The sequence below is a fragment of the Elephantulus edwardii genome, unplaced genomic scaffold, assembly GCF_000299155.1.
Source record: "Elephantulus edwardii isolate Elephantulus edwardi_28Jun2011 unplaced genomic scaffold, EleEdw1.0 scaffold00076, whole genome shotgun sequence".
In the NCBI taxonomy this organism is placed as follows: domain Eukaryota; kingdom Metazoa; phylum Chordata; class Mammalia; order Macroscelidea; family Macroscelididae; genus Elephantulus; species Elephantulus edwardii.
The window spans coordinates 1067393-1076588 of record NW_006399826.1 but is presented as its reverse complement, the minus strand read 5'-3'; the positions used below and the strand labels follow the sequence as shown (position 1 = coordinate 1076588).

General features: G+C 39.0%; 1 protein-coding gene across 1 annotated transcript in view; it reads left to right on the top strand.

The window, feature by feature from the left end:
- The window catches only part of LOC102860234 (coiled-coil domain-containing protein 178-like), a 378081-nt gene that overhangs the window by 7510 nt on the left and 361375 nt on the right, over nucleotides 1–9196 (top strand). The gene's annotated exons all lie outside the window — the stretch shown is intronic.

Sequence of the window (9196 nt, the reverse complement as noted above, 5' to 3'; positions counted from 1 at the left end):
AAAAAAAATACTAATTTACGAAATTTGAGTACATCGATTTCGAGAACAGATTCTTCCAATTACCCTTACCTTACCCACCCCCCACCGATCAAATTGTACAACTCATGAATAATTCCCCCACCCCCGCACATCCTCATCCCTCTGCTTCTACCTTCCCTGACCTGGATCTTTATACTCTTAACACATATTTATAATATAATGTTTTATGTAAAACATTTTCTTCTATGATATCTATTTTTTAAAGAATCTACTAGAGCTAATGAATTTAGTTGAAGAAAAAAGATCAGTTTTAAAAAATAAATTATATTCTTTATATTGTTGTTGTTGATTACCATTGAGTCAAGCACGACTCATAGCGACTCTGTGACTCTGTGAGCAAAAGACCCAATGCCTTTCCATATCTATAATCATTTCTCTAAGTTCATAGAGTTTCAAGGGCATGTGATTTAGTAAATGGATGCCACTCCTACTTCCAAACGTGTTTTACAACTGGGAGCTCCACAAAACATTGTCTGCATTGGGAAACCATTCTGGTATTTGATACCGCAATAGCACAAGATTCAACATCACAAAAAACTCAGGTTATTTTATACAACATGTTGACAAAAAGTAATGCACACAGTGGAAGAATGTTCCTTCAGATAGAACAATAGTAGTCTCATTTAGCAGTAGTTAAGTGCCATCAAGTCAAATACGACTCATATTGACCTTTGCACAAAAGACTTAAATTCTGTTCTATAACTAAAATAATTTCTGTACATTTATAGAGTTTATAGAGTTTCCAGAGGCATCTGGCTTAGGAAGTGGATGCCACTCCTGTTTGCCAGTATGAATCAATCTGGAAGCTCATCCAAGCATTGTACATAATGGGGAACCATTGTGGCATTTGACATGACTATGGCACATTGTTCATCACCGCAGCCAACATCAAGTTATTCAGTACAGCAAATAGACAAAAGATTACTGTGCCACTTGAAGAATATTCATTTTAAAACTAATAAATTTGGCCCTCAGGACCTATGGAATTTTAAAGACACGCCCTTTAGCAGGCCTCCACCTTTGGTCAAAGGTTTAAGGGACACTCACTTTTTTCTGGTGCGGGGGGAGGGGGGAGACGAAAAGTTATGCACATCAAACACTACCCAAGAACTTTCCTTACATGACCTTCAGCAAGACGTGACCCCCATCCAGACACTAGCAGCCAACTTGTAGAGTAGAGCTGCCAGGCTCCAGGCTGGCCCACAGACCCCTCCCCTCACTACGGGCTTTTATATTAGTAAGGAACGGTTCCAAAGTTAAATGCAAAATTCCGTGTGCAATAGAGCAAAAATATTCCCTATGTGACAAGTAAGCTTAGGGTATTTGTAAGACTTGCACAGAGAAAATTTGTCTGAAGTCCACTTTTGTCTTTTGCTTCTTTATTGTCCTTTTAAATGAGCTTTTACTTTCTTTATGTGTGATGGCTTTGATGTCACCCACAACTTGTCTCTTTGGTTCTTAGTGATCAATACATCAAATCTATTCCTGAGATACCATCTAAATTTAATGTGAGAACTTTATTCTCCATAAGTTGATTAATTTTCTTCAGTTTCAACTCAAATGTGCAAATTCCCCATTGGTGATCTACTTATTGAAACCCTGATCTTACTCTGACAGATGAGGCCAAGCTTCTCTGTTACCCCCTCTGATATATGGAATCAATTTGACACCCGTGTATTCTATCTGGAGAGACTTATATGTATGTATAGTGACTCTTTTGTGTGTGTGTGTGTGTGTGTGTGTGTGTGTGTGTGTGTGTGTGGTTTTTCTTTAATTTCTTTGCAATAAGTATTAAGTTGTTTGCACAAAATTCTATTCTGTATTTTCCAACCTTATTTCTATCTCTAAGGGAAGAGCATGTTTTTCAACTACTGATCCTTCATTGTTTCCAAATTCTTCATACCTATCACTAGTAATTATAAATGATTACTATGATTGATTATATGTCTGAACCATTCCAGACAATAAAGGCTGATAAAAATCCTTAACCTCTTGGTACATAATTTGAATAATATTTGTACTAACTAATATTCTTTATCAGTTTATGGATATCATCCTATCATTGACAAGAACTTCAGGATATGTGTAAAATGTTCTTTTTGCTGATATAATCCATTCCATGTCTCTTCTGTTTGTCATTCCCTGTATAGGAAAATGTATCATTAGCTAACTCAAAGGAATGAAATAAAAGACAAAAGTGGATGTCAGAAGAGACCAAAACTTTCTCTTAAATAGAGATAAACTAAAGTGAACAGCAAAAGTAGTGATGAAAAAAGCTGAGCAGATGATTTCAGAGGGTGATTCAAGAAGTGAAAGTATTGCATTCTGAGATCTTGAAAGGCTCAGAGGTAGGAAATCGAAAGGGAGGAACAAGCTAAGCATATTTCAAGCTAAAATTGAAGAGAAGAAACCAATTCCAGCCTTGAGTTGCAATATCAAAGGAATCTATTGGCAATATAATGAACTATACAAGATAGGTAATGAAAGGTAATGAAAGGAATGTAGAGTCACTACACTAAAAAGAATTGCTCAGAGTTCAACCACTCCAAAAGGTGGCATTTAATTAAGAATTCATAATTTTACAGAAAGATTTTAAGAAGCTCTGAAGACATTGGGGGAAAACAAGGCTTCAGGAATTTACAAAACACCAATTGAGATGTTTCAACAAATAGATGCAGCATTCACCTGTCTATGCTAAGAAATTTGGAATATAGCTACAAAGCAACTAGAAGCTATCTAAATTTGTGTCTACATCATTGAAAAGTGTTGGAATAGAATATGGACATCATTCTAAAGTGTCGTTAATATGATACACAAGTAAAGCTTTACTGATTTACAAGTATGGATCCTACCCCGTCTGTTAGTCAGTTTTCTGTCTTCCAAACTTGTCGGCATAGACTGCTGAGCTGATCCAGGGCTGCATCTATTTCCTGAAATACCTCAACTGATAGTCCATCAGTTCCTGTGGTCTTACTTTTTATAAATGCCTTTAGTGCAGATTGGACTTCTTCATTTGGTGCATTGGTTCTTGATCTTACTCCCTGAAATGGTTCAGTGTCAACCAATTCTTTTTGGCACAATGACTGTGCATTCCTTCTATCTTCTTTGGATGCTTCCCGCATCATTCCATATTTTGCCCATAGAATCTTCCAGTATTGCATCTCAAAGCTTGAATTTATTCTTCTGTTCTTTCAGCTTGTGAAATGCTTAAGCATAGTCTTTCCCTTTGGTTTTCTAACCTCAGCTCTTTGTACATCTTGTTATAATACTATGTCTTCTCTAGCTGCCTTTAAAAATATATAAAACCTAGATGAAGCCTTATAATAACCAACAACTCCTCAGAATTGAAGCCAAATTCTGAAGCAGCCATGGAATGAGAGAGAATTGGTGATGTCATAGAGATCTTCGATGAAAACAGAATACCAGATAAGTGTTTACTTGTGTTTTTTTGGATATACAGATACATTGATTGCATGTCGAAGAAGAAATGATAGACAAATTGTGAAGAATAGGAATTCCATATCACCAGGGGAACTTTGAGCACTTGTTACAGATGATAAAACACTGCAACCTTCAATATCGATTACAACTCATCCTCATGTAAACATAAATTCTTATCCCTGGACCAATAGGCGGCATCATGATGGATGGGGAAAAGACTCAAACTGCCAATGACTTCACTTTACTTGGATCCACAATCAATACACCTGCTACCATAAGACAGGAGATCAGGAGCTGTGATAGGCTGGGAAAGTCTGCAGTCAGGGACCTCTCCAAATTGTTGAGAAGCAATGGCAGTTTGAGGAACAAGGTTTGCCTGATTCTGTCTTTCATATTTTCAATCACTTCCTATGTTGCTCAGGGCTAGACAATGAGTAAAGAAGACAGAAGAACAAATATGTTTGAGCTGTGATGTTGCAGAAGAGTACTGAATATCCCATGGACTGCCAAAAGAACTAATATATATGTGAGAGGGTGAAGCCAGAGTGTTCACTGAAGGCAAGGATGATAAAACTTTGCTTTACATACTTTTGGCACGTTACAAGGAGAAAGTATTCCTTCAAGAAGGGCACCATGCTTGGACAGTTGGGTAGATAGCAAAGGAGAGGAAGACCCTCAACCAGGTGGACTGACACAATGACTGCAGCAATGGCCTTGAGTGTGTCAGAGATGATGAGGACAGCACAGGATAGGATGAAGTCCAGATCTGTTGCTCACAGGATCACTATGTCATACTCCATTTGATGGCACCTAACAACAATTGTGCTCATGGGGACCTTTACATCAAGATCAAGCGGCAATTCACTGAACAGAGACAGAAGATATTTCAAAGCTTAAAACAAGGAAAGACATGCATCAGCGGTGCATCCTTTACTCATACTTACACAATCTGTATACTGAGAAAACAGTCTGAGAAGTGAACCATATGAAGAAGAATGTGGCATCAAGACTGAGGGATGATTCATTGCAATGTGTGATTTGCAGATGGTGTAACATTGCTGACTGAAAGCAAAGAGGATATGAATCACTTACGGATGAAGAGCAAAGACTGCAGCCTTCAACATGCATTACACTTCCACATAAAACACCAAAAAAATTCTCACAACCAGATTAATTACAAAACCATGGATCAATAAGCAACATCATGACAAAAAGAGAAAAGGTTCAATTGCCCAGGTTTTCTTTTTATTTGGATCTTCCATCAATACCCATGAAAACAGCAGTCATTATTCAAACACGTCATTGCGCTGGGCAGGTCTGCTGCAAAAAATCTCTTTGTAAACGTGAAAACAGGAAAGAGTCACCTTAATGACTACCTTCCACTTTATCCAAGTCAGGATGTTTTTAATAATTACAAACTGTAATTAAAAAGACTGAAGAACAGATACCTGTGAATTTTGATGTTGACAAATAATACTGAACACACTATGAACTGCCAGAAGAATGGAACACTATGTCTTGGAGGGAGTACAAACAGAATATCTTATATGCTTTGGATATGTTATCTGGTGCGATCAGTCCCTTGAGAAAAACATCATGCATCGTCAAGTAGAGGGTCAGGAAAAAAGACGACTTTCAACCAAATGGATTGAGACAGTGGCTGTAACACTGTGCTCAATAGTTGTTGTTGTTAGATGCTGTTGAGTCAAGTGAGACTCAGAACAACCCTACAAACAACAGATCTGAACCCTGCCCTAGTCTGTGCCATTCTCATCCTCTCTGATACACTTGAGCCCACTACTGTATAACTGTGTTAATCCATCTGCTTGAGAGTCTTCCTCTTCTTCTCTGACTCTCCTACTTTCCAAACATAATGTCCTTTTCCAAGGAACGGCTTCTCCTAGCAACATGTTGAAAGTGTAAGAGATGTAGCTTTGCTATCCTTGCCTCCAAGGAGTGCTCTGGCTCCCTGTATCAGACGTAGGGATTACCAAACACGAGGTAGGAGCAATGTTTGGTTTGGTTTTACCTTAGATCACTCTGAGTAAGACTGACCTGAAGGCAACTACCAACAGCATAGTAAAGATACAAGCCATTGGGAATTGCCCTAGCAGTCTAAAGACAATGCCTTTTTTTGGGTTCAAATCCACCAATGGCTGCAGTGGAGAAAGATGAATAATCTCTTCCTTTGTGATTTATAGTTTTAGAAGCCCAAACTATTCATTTATAATGATACATTGTTGTTGTTTGTTGCTATGTGCCATTGAGTCCCTTGCTACTCATAACGACGACGCTATGTAAAAAAGCCTTAAACCCTGCTCTATTCTGTGCCAACCTCACTGTGTCAGACACACCTGCTCCCACCACCTCAATCACTGAAACGATCCATCCCGTGGAGGGTCTTCCTGCCCTGCATCGTCCCTCCACTCTACCAAGCATGACGTCACTCCACAAGGACTGGTGCCTCCTTGCAACATGCCCAAAGTATGTCAGCTGAAGCTTCAGATAAATGAATATATAATTTAAATTATGTACTAATTTATAGCTATGTATTATAAATGAAAATATAATATTGTTGTTGTTAGGTGCCACTGAGTCGAGTATGACCAATAGTAACCCCATGAATAACAGATCTGGACCCTGTCCTGTTTTGTGCCATCCTCATCATTTCTGATACACTCACTAAAATTTGTTGTGGTATTTATTTTGAAATTTAAAAAAAAAGAAAGAAACAAGCGGAGCCGCCACCCAAAAGATTCCTAACAGTTCACTAGAGTGGTGTGACTCAGTAAGTTTGCTTAGAGCACATTTGCATGTACAATTCTGGTTTTTATTTTTAAGCCTACATTTTTCTGATTTCAGACTTTGTCATGCAATTTCTCCACATTTTTCTTGTTGTCTCCTCTCTCTCTGGGGAGGCAATTCTACAGTGATGTGACTTTCAGGACCTTGAGCTGAGATCTGTTTACATGTAGTGTTTACACACCCTTCCTCTTTGGATGGGGCCTTGGGGCAAAGCAGGAACTGTTCTTCCTCTGCTCTTCTGTTGTCTTTGTCCTGGAGCAGGAGTGTGCGCCAGGAGAGCAGCTCTCTGCTGCCATCTGCTGGTGCTTTGCTGGTGAAAACCAGGCAAAGAGTCAAAGGTGACTTTTGCAGGGCCTGCGGTTTCCCTTAGACTTCTCTGAAACTCGTCAAAGTGTCCTCTCTTTGTTTTCCTTTTATTCTGTGAAACCAGAATTGAGCAGTTGTGACAAAAGACCCATGGCCTACACAGTCTAAAATGCTGCCTGGCCCTTCATGATAAATTTGCTCATCCTCCCTGAAAACATTGGAGTCCTGGTTACTGACTGGTAGTTATAGATTTTGCTGTTCAGACCTTTCATCTGCTTCTATAAAGGTGGAAGCCCTCCAGGACATTTCCATTCTGTCCTGGAGAGGAATTATAAGGATTATAAGGAATTACAAGAATTGGAATTGACTTCAGCGTCGGCCTGGCTGACTTTAAAGATTACAGGAGTATCAAATAAGTTGTTAGGTGTCATCGAGCTAACTGACACATAGTGCCCATATGAACAGTAGATGTCAACCTGGCCTTTTCCTGGGCCACCTGTAAGGTTTCCACCATTGTGGTAATCACTGACATCACTTTCTCTAGGATTTGAGGGAAAATAACCAGGGAACTAACACTCTGAGCCAGGTTTGTGGAAGATGGGCAGTGTTGCAGGAGGTGGTGAAGTCCATTAATAAAGAAATAAATGGGTAACTGAAATCAGGAACTTGCCAAGTTGTGAGCAGATTGATGGAAGAGGAATAGTTGGTGGATCGAGTCCCAGTGGCATGGAAGTCATACTCTTAGCCTCTAACCCAAAGGTCAACTGCTTAACCCCACCAGCTCATCAATAGATAATCTTTCTGCTACATGTACCATCCAGTAACATTAATAACATATTTCTACATTACATTTAAGTACATTCTATGACTTGTGCAACCATTATGACCCTGATTTTCTAAGTTATTCCTCTGTCGGGGGTCGGGGAGAAACGTGCAACAATGAATGAATGGAATTCCAAAATCTCTGTAGATGTTCATTGAAATTAAAAATAAATAAATAAATTAAAAACAAAAACAAAAAAATTAAAAAAAACCCAATTCCTATTTAATCTCTTAACTCATAACCACACAGATAGTTCTTTTTTTTAGAAGTTTATTCATTGTTGCACATCTTCTCCTCCTTTTCTCCCCTCCCCAAGCCACCCGCAATGTCCCCCTTGTTCTAGACTGTTCTCATACATATAATGCATAATCATATATTATTTTCAAACAGTTCTTCCCCCAATGTGTTCCAATGCAGTGTTCATTATCTCTCCATCCCTTAGGGAATGGGGAAGTTCTTAAAAGAACAAAATGCTCAAGGCTAAACTTTTTTAATAGTTAAGCTAAACTACTGTTTGGTTTTAAGAAGACTTGAGGGGATAGTTTTGAATTAAAGTGTGAAGATTCCCTCAGGACAGTAGTTTCAAGAGTTCATCCAACCTTCCTGGCTCCAGAAAGTCTGGAACCCAGAAGGGTGTGCAATTTCTGTTCTGCAATTTCAGCTGTTACAACCTCTGTGAAGAGGTGATGTTAAAGGTCTGCCGCACAAAAACTACAGGCGCCATTGTGCTAAGGCCATGAACAAAACTGATCTGAACCTTGCCCTGCCCTGAGCTGTCCTACCGCCCCCATTCTCAGTCTCAGCCTCTCTTTCTCTTTCACTGATCCTCACTGTTCTCAGCACAATGTCTCTCTCCAAGGACTAACTCCTGCTGAAAATATGCCCGAAGTAAGTGAGAAGAAGTTTCAGCATCCTTGCCTCTAAGGAGTATACTTTGTTCTCTCTGTATTTTCTCATTTTGTTATGGGCTAATCTGCACTCAGCTCTTTCTATCACCTTTCCATTTCCCTACATTTCTTGGAAACCTCCCAAAGACCTTGTTTTCCCGTTCTCAAGGTGACAGTCAAAATGATAAACCTGCTACATTTCAATGAGCCCTGAGCTCACTCATTTCTGTTGACTCTCCAGTGTATTTCCAAGGCTGTAAATAACAAGGGAGAAGATTGTCCTATTTCTCCCTAAGAACCGTTGTTGGATTTGAACTTCCAAAGGTGCCGCCTTTAGTTAGCAGGGCAATTCCATAGGGACTAAGCCACCAGAGCTCTCCATAGAACCAAACCAAACCACACGACTAATTACCACGGAGTCAATCAATTCCTGAATGACTCTCCATTGGGTTTGTGAGTCTGTAAGTCACATGAGAAGAGCTTGCTTCTCCTCCCCTCAGAGGCTCTAGTGAAGAGGACTTCAGAGAGGACGGGTCTTTGCACACGCAGTAGGACTCCCTGGAGACTACACCTCAACAAACTTTAAGAAAGTTGACAGATTTTAGAAAATAAATAGAATAGTGTATGCTTTTCCTTTCCAGCTTATTTTTTTTCTAGTCAAGGTTGTAACGTACAAACTGAATTTAGCATCACCCTGGTTTACCTTTTTCTCATCTTCTAAGTTGTTTTGCCTCAAGGAACATGTTCTCTCCCATTCCTATTTTATAATACACAGCTTATAATGAATATTTTACTTCTTATTCTAATATATGTGTGTGATATATATATTCTCTCCCATTCCTATTTTATAATACACAGCTTATAATGAATATTTTACTTTTTATTCTAATATATG